A 17,685-nucleotide genomic window follows, 5' to 3' on the forward strand; every position below is an offset into this window, starting at 1 on the left:
TTCAAATACAATGTTGCCTTTTTGACTTTCCTAACATCCACTAAATCTTGCCATATTTTCTTACTCTTTGTCGGAACCCCATTAACTAAGATAACCAGAGGTTCCTCTTCCACTTTCTCTACTCCAATTGTATTAATGTTTTTCTTCAAATCTAGAGGCAAATAAACAACTCTTCCCTTTAATCCTCTCTGTAAATCTGATGGAGGCAATTTCCCTGTCTTTGGCTCCATTCTTACAATAGCCTGAAAGGGATGAATACTTTGAATCAAAATAGATTCATAAGTATTTAAATCCTTCAATTCAGAAGGAATCTCAACCAATTCCAGATTATTATGAACCGCTCTAGCAGGCATCCGGTTTAGATTTAATTTGTTACAACAATAAGTACACACACGTTGATCCAATCCCAAATCAAAACAATTTTCTACCATCAAGTATGTTGCAAAATCCTTCCATTCACTATTATTTTCCCTTTCACTTTTCGCATATAAATCCACTAACTTAGTCTGATTCTTATAATAAGTGCGTCAACAACACACACAAGTGAAATTAGGCCTCTCCCTTGATTTCACCTGAAACGTGGCAATTTCCTTCTGAAAATTATCTGTACTGGAAACCTGTACACTATCTTCCACATTACCCTCTTCTTCTGGGTCAATTTCAACATTCTCCTCTTTACTTGCAAAGTAACAAAACTCAATTTCTTCACAAATATTCTTCACATCTACTTCAGAACCATGCAAAAGAGCAGTGCATAATTGTTTAAGCATAATTGCTGGACTCTTAGCATAATACAACATTCTAACTAATTTCCTCACTTTATTATGATGCACTGCTAGCATCCTGAAATGATGAAAAACACTCTGGCATACTCTCCTGGAAAGACAAGCCAGTGAATGACCATGCAAACCTGTCACTTCTCTCACTCTGCAAGGATCTAATTCTTGCAACAACATCATTTTCTGCTTCAAACTTTTCTTATTAAATGTCCGTACAAAATCACAAAGCAAATTGATGGAATCCTGTCGCACACTGCAAATACTACTACACTTCCAGGTGTACACAGGTCCCTTAGGACGTCTTCCTAAAACCTCATTACCTAACACCTCTTCTGCCTCTGTTGTCACAAGTTTTTCTTTTTCAACCACACATCCATCTTTCACCTCATATGCTCGACCACTGGTGTCAACTGCATGCACCAAATCATTATCCTGAAAGTAACTCTCCTCATTAAAAAATGCCTCAGAACTTGAATTATGCATCCATTCGCCTGAAAAAACTTCAAAAAAATTACTACGATTAACTGTTCTCTTCCATCTACTGGTTGTTTTGAAATCATAAATTAACTTGTTTAGTTTCCTAATTCTATTGATTATCAAAATAAATAACTTTCGCTTTCCAATGCCTGATCAATAATTTTCTCAACTTTTTTTTCTCTTATAAAAAACCACTTTCTGTTGACCTTTCCTAATATTTTTTAACAAATTACCAATTATCCTGTTGCGGAACATTCATCTACGAATGTCCCTAAACTGACTTTTCCTTCTACTACCATGCACAGAGTTATCTCCTGCTCTACCAGTAACATTTTTGATTGGCCTTTCCTTTCCGTTTAAATTGGCTCTCTTTTTCTGGACTAAAACTTGTTCTGTAGTTATACTTTTGTTTCTACAAATGCTTCTAAGGAATGATTTCGTTCTCTTACCCGGAGCTTTCTTGGTGACTTGACGAGATTTTATTGTAGAGGACTGCTGCAAGCATTTATTAATCTGCTGTCTTTGACGTTTTGTAGCCTTTCGGATTCTATCCTTAGACGGCATTCTCTAATTTCGAAATGATCTGCAGTTGAATCTGTGGTAAAATATAATAAAAAATGTTATTAACCACTATTACCAAACAGTAAATCAATAACAGTCGTCAAAAAAATTAACATACTAGTTGTCAATCTACATACAATAATTTTTACTGCATTATGAAATTTAAAACTCACAAATAGTTGCAAAGAAATAGAATGCTTCTACATTTCACCTGTGCTCTTTTATATGTGAATCTGAACTAATTTTATTAGTATATTTTACTATTTCATTAAAGACACTTCACACAATTTGTTTTTGAAGTTGTATTTAATTTTAAATAAAACGGTTTACATGGTTACTTTTCATTTCGAGTAACTTAAATTTATTTTTAAAAGTCTTTATAGGTTAATAGGCTCGAGCAGGTCAGATGCCCACCCTATGTCATACAATTCTGACAAATCAGCATCCTCATCAACTACTTCATCATCCACAGGATATGAATCATCCAAGGGATCTACTTCCACTGACGTTTCAATGACAAGTTCAATGATAAGATCGAGATCAACAGATTGCTCATTATCACTCATGGTTGATGTTCTCGTTATCTTTAAAGAAAGAGAACAACAATGAGATGTTGCAGAGTAAGAGACAAATCTCAGAGACTATTTAGTAAAATTGTTTAACAAGAGTAACATTTTGCAGATATTATTTAACCATGTCCAGCGAAGCTGAGGAGGTGAGGCCTATATCCAACTTTTCAGTGAACAGGACTCATCTCTTCTTAACCTTGGATAACCTCACCAACACTGTGTCCCCTGCTAATACTTAAATTTAAAGGAGCAGATTTATGTTAACTGGCGCATCCCCAGGGATGCACCAGTTAACGTGCGCCACTGCTCTGCCACCCATGATGTGCCGCATTTACAATGCAGAGCACCATTGAGCAAAAACAGCACAGATGCATCACGCATCTGTTCCACAAAAACGGCGCATTGCAGGAATCACGTCATAAACGCGACATATCTACTGCAATGTTGTGTTTGCAATTACCGCTCTAGGTGTACTGGGGATGCTCAGACGTGAGTCCCAGGCACTCCACACCACTGGAGTCAAGCTAGCCGGGCTGATGAGAGGTGTTGCCTCAAAACCGGGCCGGTCCTCGGATGCTTGATTCCGTTCTGGGAAGGACATGGCTTTTGTAGTTCGGACTGGACTGTTCCCATGGGGCATAGGGTCAGCGCTGATTTGCATATCACCATTGTCTAACCCAGGGTGGTGTGGAGTGGAAAAACGATGGATTTGGGCCCAGATCTTTGGACTGGGGTGAATGTGTGACATTGATCCACATTCTGTCCATCACTGTTGTGTTTGCAATTACCGCTCTAGGTGTACTGGGGATGCTCAGACGTGAGTCCCAGGCACTCCACACCACTGGAGTCAAGCTAGCCGGGCTGATGAGAGGTGTTGCCTTGAAACCATGCCGGTCCTCGGATGCTTGATTCCGTTCTGGGAAGGACATGGCTTTTGTAGTTCGGACTGGACTGTTCCCATGGGGCACAGGGTCAGCGCTGATTTGCATATCGCCATTGTCTAACCCAGGGTGGTGTGGAGTGGAAAAACGATGGATTTGGGCCCAGATCTTTGGACTGGGGTGAATGTGTGACATTGATCCACATTCTGTCCATCACTGTTGTGTTTGCAATTACCGCTCTAGGTGTACTGGGGATGCTCAGACGTGAGTCCCAGGCACTGCACACCACTGGAGTCAAGCTAGCCGGGCTGATGAGAGGTGTTGCCTTGAAACCAGGCCGGTCCTCGGATGCTTGATTCCGTTCTGGGAAGGACATGGCTTTTGTAGTTCGGACTGGACTGTTCCCATGGGGCACAGGGTCAGCGCTGATTTGCATATCGCCATTGTCTAACCCAGGGTGGTGTGGAGTGGAAAAACCATGGATTTAGGCCCAGATCTTTGGACTGGGGTGAATGTGTGACATTGATCCTTATTCTGTCCATCGCTGTTGTGTTTGCAATTACCGCTCTAGGTGTACTGGGGATGCTCAGACGTGAGTCCCAGGCACTCCACACCACTGGAGTCAAGCTAGCCGGGCTGATGAGAGGTGTTGCCTCGAAACCGGGCCGTTCCTCGGATGCTTGATTCCGTTCTGGGAAGGACATGGCTTTTGTAGTTCGGACTGGACTGTTCCCATGGGGCACAGGGTCAGCGCTGATTTGCATATCGCCATTGTCTAACCCAGGGTGGTGTGGAGTGGAAAAACGATGGATTTGGGCCCAGATCTTTGGACTGGGGTGAATGTGTGACATTGATCCACATTCTGTTCATCACTGTTGTGTTTGCAATTACCGCTCTAGGTGTACTGGGGATGCTCAGACGTGAGTCCCAGGCACTCCACACCACTGGAGTCAAGCTAGCCGGGCTGATGGGAGGTGTTGCCTCGAAACCGGGCCGGTCCTCGGATGCTTGATTCCGTTCTGGGAAGGACATGGCTTTTGTAGTTCGGATTGGACTGTTCCCATGGGGCACAGGGTCAGCGCTGATTTGCATATCGCCATTGTCTAACCCAGGGTGGTGTGGAGTGGAAAAACGATGGATTTGGGCCCAGATCTTTGGACTGGGTTGAATGTGTGACATTGATCCACATTCTGTCCATCACTGTTGTGTTTGCAATTACCGCTCTAGGTGTACTGGGGATGCTCAGACGTGAGTCCCAGGCACTCCACACCACTGGAGTCAAGCTTGCCGGGCTGATGAGAGGTGTTGCCTCGAAACCGGGCCGGTCCTTGGATGCTTGATTCCGTTCTGGTAAGGACATGGCTTTTGTAGTTCGGACTGGACTGTTCCCATGGGGCACAGGGTCAGCGCTGATTTGCATATCGCCATTGTCTAACCCAGGGTGGTGTGGAGTGGAAAAACGATGGATTTGGGCCCAGATCTTTGGACTGAGGTGAATGTGCGACATTGATCCACATTCTGTCCATCACTGTTGTGTTTGCAATTACCGCTCTAGGTGTACTGGGGATGCTCAGACGTGAGTCCCAGGCACTCCACACCACTGGAGTCAAGCTAGCCGGGCTGATGAGAGGTGTTGCCTCGAAACCGGGCCGGTCCTCGGATGCTTGATTCCGTTCTGGGAAGGACATGGCTTTTGTAGTTCGGACTGGACTGTTCCCATGGGGCACAGGGTCAGCGCTGATTTGCATATCGCCATTGTCTAACCCAGGGTGGTGTGGAGTGGAAAGACGATGGATTTGGGCCCAGATCTTTGGACTGGGGTGAATGTGTGACATTGATCCACATTCTGTCCATCACTGTTGTGTTTGCAATTACCGCTCTAGGTGTACTGGGGATGCTCAGACGTGAGTCCCAGGCACTCCACACCACTGGAGTCAAGCTAGCCGGGCTGATGAGAGGTGTTGCCTCGAAACCGGGCCGGTCCTCGGATGCTTGATTCCGTTCTGGGAAGGACATGGCTTTTGTAGTTCGGACTGGACTGTTCCCATGGGGCACAGGGTCAGCGCTGATTTGCATATCGCCATTGTCTAACCCAGGGTGGTGTGGAGTGGAAAGACGATGGATTTGGGCCCAGATCTTTGGACTGGGGTGAATGTGTGACATTGATCCACATTCTGTCCATCACGGTTGTGTTTGCAATTACCGCTCTAGGTGTACTGGGGATGCTCAGACGTGAGTCCCAGGCACTCCACACCACTAGAGTCAAGCTAGCCGGGCTGATGAGAGGTGTTGCCTCGAAACCAGGCCGGTCCTCGGATGCTGATTCCGTTCTGGGAAAAACATGGCTTTTGTAGTTCGGACTGGACTGTTCCCATGGGGCACAGGGTCAGCGCTGATTTGCATATCGCCATTGTCTAACCCAGGGTGGTGTGGAGTGGAAAAACGATGGATTTGGGCCCAGATCTTTGGACTGGGGTGAATGTGTGACATTGATCCACATTCTGTCCATCACTGTTGTGTTTGCAATTACCGCTCTAGGTGTACTGGGGATGCTCAGACGTGAGTCCCAGGCACTCCACACCACTGGAGTCAAGCTTGCCTGGCTGATGAGAGGTGTTGCCTCAAAACCGGGCCGGTCCTCGGATGCTTGATTCCGTTCTGGGAAGGACATGGCTTTTGTAGTTCGGACTGGACTGTTCCCATGGGGCACAGGGTCAGCGCTGCTTTGCATATCGCCATTGTCTAACCCAGGGTGGTGTGGAGTGGAAAAACGATGGATTTGGGCCCAGATCTTTGGACTGGGGTGAATGTGTGACATTGATCCACATTCTGTCCATCACTGTTGTGTTTGCAATTACCGCTCTAGGTGTACTAGGGATGCTCAGACGTGAGTCCCAGGCACTCCACACCACTGGAGTCAAGCTAGCCGGGCTGATGAGAGGTGTTGCCTCGAAACCGGGCCGGTCCTCGGATGCTTGATTCCGTTCTGGGAAGGACATGGCTTTTGTAGTTCGGACTGGACTGTTCCCATGGGGCACAGGGTCAGCGCTGATTTGCATATCGCCATTGTCTAACCCAGGGTGGTGTGGAGTGGAAAGACGATGGATTTGGGCCCAGATCTTTGGACTGGGGTGAATGTGTGACATTGATCCACATTCTGTCCATCACTGTTGTGTTTGCAATTACCGCTCTAGGTGTACTGGGGATGCTCAGACGTGAGTCCCAGGCACTCCACACCACTGGAGTCAAGCTAGCCGGGCTGATGAGAGGTGTTGCCTCGAAACCGGGCCGGTCCTCGGATGCTTGATTCCGTTCTGGGAAGGACATGGCTTTTGTAGTTCGGACTGGACTGTTCCCATGGGGCACAGGGTCAGCGCTGATTTGCATATCGCCAATGTCTAACCCAGGGTGGTGTGGAGTGGAAAAACGATGGATTTGGGCCCAGATCTTTGGACTGGGGTGAATGTGTGACATTGATCCACATTCTGTCTATCACTGTTGTGTTTGCAATTACCGCTCTAGGTGTACTGGGGATGCTCAGACGTGAGTCCCAGGCACTCCACACCACTGGAGTCAAGCTAGCCGGGCTGATGAGAGGTGTTGCGTCGAAACCGGGCCGGTCCTCGGATGCTTGATTCCGTTCTGGGAAGGACATGGCTTTTGTAGTTCGGACTGGACTGTTCCCATGGGGCACAGGGTCAGCGCTGATTTGCATATTGCCATTGTCTAACCCAGGGTGGTGTGGAGTGGAAAAACGATGGATTTGGGCCCAGATCTTTGGACTGGGGTGAATGTGTGACATTGATCCACATTCTGTCCATCACTGTTGTGTTTGCAATTACCGCTCAAGTTGTAAATATGTCACAACATAGCGCATCTTTTGCTCCGCCGCTGCGTCACAAAAGTTTGAGGTGAGGTCTACTCAGGGTTGCTGATGAAATTTAGGCTTGTTGAAGAATATAGAGGATATAATACATGTGCAGGCCTACCAATGAAGTGAGGCCTATCTTGCAACACGGTACATCTTGTAAATCACGGCTGCATTATAAAAGTGACGGAACAGCAGCACAAAAGAGGCGCACGGCCATCATAAATCTGCCCCTAACACTTTAAATGATTGATTCAGGATGACGATAAGGTGTGGACTATCTAGTGTTTTTTTTTTTAGGTGAGGCCTACTCAGGGTTGCAGATGAAATTTAGGCTTGTTGAAGAGTACAGAGGAGATAATACATGTGCAGGCCTACCAATGAAGTGAATCATGTCCACTGCACTCTTGAACAAAGGCCAGACCTCCTCTATCTCCCTGAACACGCCTAAACCTCATCTGCACAATGTGATTCGTAATGTTAGGAAACACAGGTGATATAATTGAAAAACAATTATACACCTACATTCATGGGGACGTGACTTAAAATGCCCTAACACACACGAAAGCGTTTTTTTGAGGCCCTTGCACCTTTTTTCCATCACTTTTAACATGGCTATGTAACTCAAACAATCAAAATCTAAATTTGCCAAGCACACATGGGGGCGTATTTACAAGGACCTTGCACCACGGGGAAATGTCTAAAATTAAAATGGGAAAAATAACATCAAAGGGACTCAAAGACCTTGTAAATATGCCCCAAGCAACCTTTCAAACTCTAGCAGTACATATCAAGAAACCTAATTGATTTCAAAAAACGTTTTTAAACACATCAAGTAAATCACTTATTTACCCACATTCATGGGGAAGTGACTTAAAATGCCCTAACACACATGAAAGCGTATTTTTAAGGCCCTTCCACCACTTTTGCGTCACTTTTAACATGGCTATGTAACTCAAAGAAACCAAATCTATTTGTAAAACACTTGACACAAAGCAACATTTTAAATACACAACTTTCTTATTAATTTTCTCCCTAAAGCATACTATTCTCTATTTAAATTAAATGAATCTTTTCTCACCTTAGCAAATACTTTTTGAGTTTGAAAACAGTCTCAGACACACACCGATTTATCTTCAGCAGAACAAAGGGTATGCACTCCAGAGGCTGCAGCCAAGAAAAGCACAGAAATGCTGTAATTCATCACACATATCTCTAATGTCACCCAATCAAAACTCTTCCCTCACTTTTTTCAAATCAACACCCTTCCCCCTTCTGCCCTTTCTGCCTTTTTCCATAGCAACCACCTCCTGAAAGACCTCTGATGTTTGCAAGTTCACACAACAATGTTTCAATTGAACTCTGAACTCTCAGTACACCTGCGTATCCAGTGCAATCTTTCATAAAATGATTTTTTCTTCACCATTCAAATTACATCTTTCAAAGAACTCATCCATGCACCCTAACTTTCTGTTTTCAGCAATCAAAATCCACCAATCACTGCTACTGAATCATTAGCACAGAAACTCCACAGTTTTGTTCATTACAAACTCCTACTGTTTGAACTGCCATTTCATTACCACACTTCATCTGACTGCAGCAGAACCTCCTCTCACCATGTTTTCTGTCTGGATTGTTGGACATAGTTACATTCACTGGGCTCAAAGGTATGCTGATAACAGAAATTTACCTAACCTCAATTTACAAAACGTGGAAATCAAGTGGATTGGCCACAGAGGATTAAGATGTCACCAATTGATACCATTGGTGAAAACCTTTTTGCATTTGCCAAAACCTAACCTGTTAATTGTGCACTGTGGAGGAAATGACTTGGGCACTTTGACTGGGGTAGGTCTGGAAATGCTTTTAAAGGACACCTTTAAGCAATTGATGGCACTTTTTCCTCAAACTGCCTTGGTATATTCCAATATATGCCAAAGACAGAAATGGAAGTGGTCCAACGATTTTTGTCCACAAATTGAGAAATCGAGGAAGCATGTAAATAAGTCTGTTTCAGCTTACATGAGAGACCATGGAATGGGCTGCATCTACAACAATAACTTGCGTTACTACATGCAAGATATCTACAGAGGAGATGGAGTTCACTTCTCAGATGAGGTGAACGGAGTTTTCATCCTGAATTTAAGACTATGTATTGGTACCTACTTATAAGTACCTAAATGTACCACAGACCCAAAAGCTCTTCTCAGAGCTACCCTAACTATTATCGCTATAAACAAATTTTAAATGTAACTTTTTTTTACTAATTTTCACAATTTACGCTTTCCGGAGCGCTACCCGGTACGCGCACCGGACGCAAACCGCGCGAACATTTGAAAAACAAATTTTTTTTTTCTCGCACATATGGGCCTCCTCAGCCACCCTCAGAAAACCTAGGGGGTCAGGATACGTCTACCGTGCCCCCTTCTACCCATTCTGAACATTATTTGCCCTCCATCTTGTATCTCAATTCTACCGAAACACAAAATGGAGGACTCCCGTAACGCTGCCGGTTCGCGTACCGGGGCGCGCACTGGGAAGCGCCCGCTCAAAAAAGGTGGGAAAGTAATTTACAGAAAAACGACTGGAGACACTTTCACCAAATATAGATTAGCTCATACTACATACCAATCCCTACCATTTTCACAAATTTGGTTGGAATTCCATTTAGCCATTTAGCCTGTAGACCTCTCTAAATACCCTGAGGTAAATTACTTCACAAAACACATCTGAAGTGTTGGAATTGACAACCAATTAAAATGTTACTTTCATTTTCTTTTTTTTTTACCTGACATTTGATTGGTTATGTACCTGAATATATATAAAGAAAGAGAGGGAAACACAGCCATTTTCACTACTACTTCCTGAAGTACATTTCAAGAGCATTTTCACCCTCTGTAAAGTAAATTGATAATTTGTAAGGGGCACTTTAAATTAATTTGTAAAAACGTTTTTTGATAATTATTTACTGTCCCCCTGCTATAGTTATAGATACAGATAGGCTCCTCTGTTATATTTATTGATTGACTTAGGCTTCTCTGCTATAATTATGAATTTACTTACACTTCTTCACAGGCACTTTTTTATATTTCTACTCGCTGCCTGTTACCATACACTACCCAAAGTTACCTTCACTGTTAAAAAAACAGAACTACCTGTCTGAACTTAAACCCAACAGTGCCCTAACTCTTCTGATATAATTATTTTTTTATGCAATTTACAGCAAAAAAAATGGAAGGGGAGCACGAAAATATCAATGTTTCCTTCGACATTACATCTGAGGAGATTTTAAATGAAGAATTTTTAGATGAAGATTTTATGGATCAGTCTTTGGATGAACAATTTATTGAATGCTTACAAGACATAGAAACATGCATGTTTGAGGAGATTCCAGATGATGTAATGCTGCAAGTTTTATTGAACTATGAAAATTCTGACCAATACATTTTTATTTAATAATTAAAAATTGTTTGAGACATTAGTCATTTTTATATCTAATTCATGAAGTACAACCAAAATAAATAAATAAAAAAAATAAAAATAAAAAAACAACAAAACGAACAATCAATAAACATACAATATTTGAAAAGTCTATCATTCTTTTTTCCTCATAGTACGCTCCCCGGACCGATTTCCGGTGCGCGTACCGGGCGCACCCCACGCAAAAAAAGGAATTTTTTTTTTTTTTTTTTTGCCCCGCGGGGCCCTTTTAAAGCCTCCACATCAAACCTAGGGGGTCAAGGAGGATCTACTATTCCCCCTTATGGTCATTTCCCCCTTTGTTTTGGCCTCCTCTTGTCTCTCGATCCTACCGAGAGACAAGATGGCTTCGCGAAGTTCCGTTACGCGTCAAGTACGCGAACCGGAGCGCTACCCGGAGCGCTGTTAGAGATATATATTTTTTTAAACGTAAATTTTTCAAAATCCACTGGAGCACATATATTGAGACCTAGCAAAGGCACATCGGGCTACCAGTCCCTACAATTTTGTCAAGTTTCGTTCAAATCCATTCAGCCGTTCGGGCTAAAAGTGAGGCCAACCGCCCTATGGAAATGAACATGGGAAAAACGCGTTTTGGGACCCCCCTTTTTTCTCGGCCCCCCCTTGACGAACCCCCCCCATATTTTCAGGGGCTGCTCAGAAACAAAATGTTCCATTTTCCTGAAAATTTCAGCCAATTCCGTCCACAAACGCCAAAGTTATTAGACATAGAATTTTCAAAAATCCCATAGAGAAAAAATCCTAACTATATATACCTACTGGCGACCGCCAGTAGGTAATATATATATATATGTACATATATATATATGTACATATATATATATATATATATATATATATATATATATATAATTTACACAATTGTGTACTAATAAAGCACTTTTTGGTCAATTACCTGTGTATTGTTTGCTCCGTGGTGCTGTGGAACTCTTACCGTGTGGAGAAGTGCAGTTTTGTTGGAATATATATATTATGTTACATTCAAAGCACAAAAAATGATGTACTAGTTTCATATTCAAAATTCAGTGAGACGTTGGTGAATTGGAGAGATCAGGGGCTACTTGAGTGGGATGAATTTTTCAGCTTATACTGTAAACATCCCCGAATTCCAGTATTGTATCTATTGGCGAAATTGCATGATGTGATATTTTCAATGTAAACCCTTGGCTGATAGCTTTCTGTTATTTGGTGGATGAATATGAGACATTTGGGAAAATTGTGTAATCTAAAAACAGTTATACTAAATTAGCATCACAGAGTCTGCAGGTTCAATGTATTACAAATAATTGCATAGAAGGTATATACTGATGGTATCTTGACCAGGCAGGATTAAATGCATAAAGCGGAATGTTCCTGCTTGTTTCACGTATGTACCTAATCCTTGATTATTAGGCACGTGGTAGGTATAAATTGCCAAATCCAGTCTCGTTTGGTTAATTCGAAGGGTGCTGAACATTCTATTGAGATATGTTTTAACAGGTAGCCAAGCAATTCCAGATTGGAATAGATATTTCTAAATAGAATTCTAGAACTGGACAAAGAGGTACGGCAGAAAACCTAAGATTTTCGTTGAGCGCTTAGAAAGAAGGTGAATAGACTGTTGTGTGGCATTTTGAGCTCCAAGTGAATTTTCCCGATTCATGGCCTTATATAGGTACAATTCACATTGCCCTTATATAGGCATAGAAATCAAGCCCATATTTAGACATAGCCCATGCTACCCAAATACAGGCATGGCTACTTCCACCCGTACCAAACGTCACAATGACTTCTTGGAAAATCAGCTTAAGCTGTCAGAGACTTCCCCTTGCTTGAATATTGATTTGTCCAAGAACTCAGTTACTTTACTTTACAAAGAACAACTATTCCCTAGGGGTTCTTTCCTGATGTTCATATGCCTGACTTTACGTCAAACTATGGCATTCCTAAACACCTTCAAGGTATAAATATACCTTCACTTGCTCTAGCAAGATACGGTGGTTCGGAGCAGTTCGACTATCTACTTGCCTGGCGCAGTTCGCTAAAGCAAGTGCCGAAGGAAGCCGACTCTCCAGCTGACGCACTGATCAAGAGGTTGCCTTTATCCTGCCGAGAATCCAGCTCCAGTGTTTCTGGCTCCCCTTGCGGGGTGTTGGGAAATCGAGTCCCGAGACAGAGATACCAGACCTCCTTCATTCTAAACCAAGGTATGGAGCTGATTAGAACGTAGAGAACCCTTTGGTAGATTCTTGGCAAAAAGAACTAAAACCTATGCTACACAATTCTTACTTCTTCCCTCGTACTAGACTTAGGTTAGGTACATTGGGGTAGGCGTATTTTAGAAGCACCAGTTGAGTATTTTAGTCAATGGTATTTATGTATGTATTTTTATATGACTTAGAAACCATACAATGGTCTTACAGTATTATTTTATAATACTATTCTCGCTGTACGCATTATAGTTTGCTGTCTGAATAACGATTGTAGCAGTTCACTTCTCTTGCATGTGAAAGAATAAACCCTTTTATTGAAAACGCCCGTCTCTTTATTTCTCTGCAACTCTGTTGAAACGAAGCATGCACAATTGACTGGGTGAAATACTTATCTATTGTTTCCGCGACTCTGAGAGACATATTCTTATTCTTGGGAAACAAAGTTGTCATGTTTATTCGGTTGTCAGAAACTAATCCCTTCTTCGGTACTCGAGAATGTTTCTAGTGACCTCTGAGTTAGCTGGCACACACAAAATTAAGTTTAGCATATTCGATAGAGACCTAGTTGACCTCAGTCCTACGCCTAATCTATAGGATATATTATTCCAATGCGCAGAGCCTATTGAGAATATAGGAACTACACTACATGGCAACCAACGTTTGGTAAGGCACTAATTGAACACTAGATACTAAAGTAACTCAGTCGTGCTTTTCTCAGAGACCCCTTTTTCCGTAAAACTCCAATAGACGTCTGGAGTGGGTAAAGGGATAATATCCACCATAGCTGAGTAGGACGAACATCCTATGTATTAGTTTTTGTTTTTTCAACGTTGAAGGATACAGTGTTCCAAAATATTGTGCACCTTATCTTTGTTTCCTTGAAACTTGCTTTGCAAACTTTCAGTCAACAAAATGTCGGATAGCGACACCGAGAATGGTAGAGCTACAGGCGGCAACGCCGTACAAATTTTAAACTTTACATGTTTCCAAGAGACTGACGCGGATGCTATAAGCAATCCAGAAACTTTAAGGAAAGCCATCACTATAAAACTTATACGAAATGGCCTATCATCTAGAGGGGGTAGGGTAGTTTTTGTGATAGAGGCACAAAAATATCATCAGACAGAGGTATTCTATTCATGGATAGTCTTCCCTGAAGCAAATCCAGGAAGAAAAGTGTTTCACTTCTACAAAGAAGATGAACCACCAGAGGAATACATTCCTTTCAAGGACATTGAAATACCACTAACATACCAAGAGTATGCGCTCTGGTTTAAAGGTGCCCTAAAACATATACATCACATTACCAGGCTCGGTCCACTAGGTAGACCAGGAGCAACATGGCTAGCTTTAGCCAACTACAGACCTGACCCTGACATTGAAGCAATGTCAGATGATAAATTACTAAGTAATATACAGAATTTAGTAGAATTACACAGTTAAAGGTCTTTATTAAAAACACTCCTACTCCTCCTAAAAAGAAATGGGAGAACACTAAACAAACTTCCAAAGAGAAACGTTCTTAATTCTGAGGTAGGTCTCCTCAAAAGGAGCCCTCTGAAAGGAGGTATAACCTCAGGAATAGGGATTATTTGAGAAAACCTGATAGATATCAAGATACCGATAAACTTTCCTCACGTACCTTTCAGACTTCCTTACTGAAATCCAAAAGAAGAGGACGCTCAGAACAAAAGGAAAAACGCGTGAAGTCCAAAGACGACCAACACGTTCCAAAAAATAAGAAAACTCAATTCACCAAATAGACGGTAGCAGGTCTGAAAATCAGACATGCCGACGATCTTGAGGACACAACTCAAGAACGGGGAATGGGCTCAAACGATGTTCGACAGCGCGGCAGAAGTCACCATAGCCGCAAGAACTTGAAGAATCATCTGGCGACAGTGGACTTGAATGAGTAACATCCAAGTTGAAACTGCAGATAAGAGGGTTAGTGTCCCACATAAGTTATATGAAGTAACAGTCCGGATGGAGGGGGACATAACTAGAAAAATAAGAGCACTCTTTTGGGAGCGGCTCTCTCAGGGTTATGACATTCTTCTAGCTGAACAAGACTGGCCACATGAATTTGTCAGGGAGTGCCCACATGGTGAAAACATTATTATGCCAGCTTTCTCCAACCATATTCCAATTCATTTAAAATATACTTATGCCAGGAAATGGGCAGTAGCCCAGGCTCCTGCATTATATACAAATCATGTAGGATGGGATGAGGATTCTCCTCAACATAAAATCCAGTTAAAAAAAATCAACCAACTGCACAAAGGAAGTACCCAGTTAAGCAAGAAGCTAAAAAACAAGTCAGATAGATTTTAGATCAACTTGAATACCAAGGGGTGATTGAAACATGCACCTCATCAATGAACAATCCTTTGTTTCCTGTCTCCAAACCAGACAATGCATATCGTATAGTTTTGGATTACAGACATCTTAACTCTTGTTGCAAAACTTTTGCTGTATAAAATGCACACAATGCAGCACTAATGAATAACATTGTGCGTAAAAAATATAAAACCACATTAGATATTTCTAACGGTTCCTTCTGTCAAAACATTGCACATGAAAGTAGGTATTTGACCGCTTTCTCACTTATGGCGACACAGCATCAATACTGTCGTCTCCCCCAGGGGTTCAAGAATAGTCCAGGTTATTTTCAGCCAGATTAACAGAGTTACTGCAAATCTATGATGATGAGGCATTATCATATGTCGATGACATCTATCTTACAGACAATGACTTAGATAGGCACTTGAACAGGGTGAACAGCATAATATTGGGCTTCGCCTCTGAAGGGTACAAATTCAATTTCAAGAAATCAAAAATTGCCCATTTAAACATCCTTTTCCTACGATATGAATTATCAAGTGAAGGCAAAAGCCTGGTAGCTAACTTTATAGAGAAATGTGCGCTGCTCCAACCTCTAAAAACGCGGAAAAGCTTACAGTCGATTCTAGTTTCCTAAATTTTAGAAGAACTTACATTCTAAATTACGCAGAAAGGGTTAAACCTCTCTACCAATTAATGAAACCTGATTTCAAAACAGTTAATTGGACTCAAAAACACACAGAAATTTTGCATTCATTGCAAACAGACATGTTAGCAACAAAACATTTACAAACAAGCGAAAACGTACGCAACTTAGTGATCCAAATCATCCAGGACAATGCGGATTCACATACTTAACCTTTAATGAAGGAGAAAAAGATCCAATAGCTTACAAATCACATTTGTACACACAAGCAGAAATGAAATTCACTTCAACAGAAAAAATTCTGACAGCGGTTCAAACTGCAGTAGCAAAAGAGAGAGCCCTCGCACAGGGTAAGCGCATAATGGTCGTTACTACTGTACCTGCCTTAGAGGCAGTGACTAAAGCGAGAATTCCCAATGATAAAGCTTTACATTCGAGATGGATACAATGGGTTAATTCTCTTGCTGCAACAGATGTTGCATACGTTTTTGACCCTTATTTGAAAACACAAGCATTTCTACAATATGAACAAAGAATGTCCTCTGCCTACTGAGATTCTGCCTCTAGAGCAGTATGAATATATAATTTATACTGATGGATCAGCCCAACCCGCTACAGGGGAAAACAAGCGTATAGTGCTGCGTGCGCGATTGTTAAAGGTCGCTTGCACGATAGTAAATTCCGATCTATGGTCACTATAACGCAATCTCTAGGACATTGTACAGCTCAGCGAGCTGAACTACAAGCCTTCAAGATGGCGCTTGAAAATACTGATTGCGAATTCCCCACTCTCATAGTGTGCGATTCGTATTATTGTGTTCAATCTTACAATGAATACTTGCAAAATTGGATTCAAAACGGTTACAAAGATGCAAAAGGTGGCACAATCAAGCATAAGTTGCTATGGGAACAAGTAATTCAGTTACGACAAGAACTACAAAAGGCTCATATGATACATACACTGAGTCATCAATGTGTTGGCGTTCACGTTGCAGGGAATACATTGGCTGATGAAGCCGCGAAGGCAGCTGTGCAAAATGCTTCCGTAGCAGCAATCACTCGTTCTAAAACTAAAATAGACAGCGAAATAATGCAAGCTGTCACTGCTTCAAGCAAAGACAGTGGTAACACATTACCAAAAGGCTTTCCACTCAAATACTTATAAATAACTGATGCAAATAATGTTCCATTTGCTCAAATCCCTGGAGTGGGGGATAGAGTAATTCCAAACATGGAACATAGATTAGGACTAATATTAGCAGCACATGAAGGGCCTGCCTCTGCACACGTAGGTGTTTCCGCCACAGTGTCGTTATTAAAACAGCGGTACTGGTGGCCACACATGAGGAAACAAACCAGAAACTATGTTTTGGAATGTGAAATCTACCAGAAGATGAAAGTGTCTACAGTGAAACATCCTGCGCAGACACCCCTATTGATTTCAGACAAACCATTACCGTGCGTTTACCTGGACCACTGCGGTCCCTTACAGAGGGATGGTAACTATAAATATATCATGGTCGCAGTGGATTTTTGCTCAAGATTCATTTGGATGTGGTCTCAGCGCTCGGCTGACGCTTGAACTGTTAGAAAAGATTTGCGAGTCTTTATCGGAACATACGTAGTCGGCACGCTACATTCTGACCAGAGTCCTGCGTGTAGCTCTCGAGCTTATAAGGAGGCTATGGTCAAATTGGGCGTTGCGTTGCGGTACTCTAGTCCTTTCCATCCTGAAGGAAATTTGGTAGTGGAGAGAAAAAACCGGGACATAAAGCAATCTATAACAGCTAGGGTTTTAGGCTCGGGTGACGGGTGGGTCAAACAGCTAATAAGTGTCCAACATAGTCTTAATAATCTGCCAAGAAGTT

The sequence above is a fragment of the Lissotriton helveticus genome, chromosome 5_1 (genome assembly GCF_964261635.1).
Source record: "Lissotriton helveticus chromosome 5_1, aLisHel1.1, whole genome shotgun sequence".
NCBI classification, from domain to species: Eukaryota; Metazoa; Chordata; class Amphibia; order Caudata; family Salamandridae; genus Lissotriton; species Lissotriton helveticus.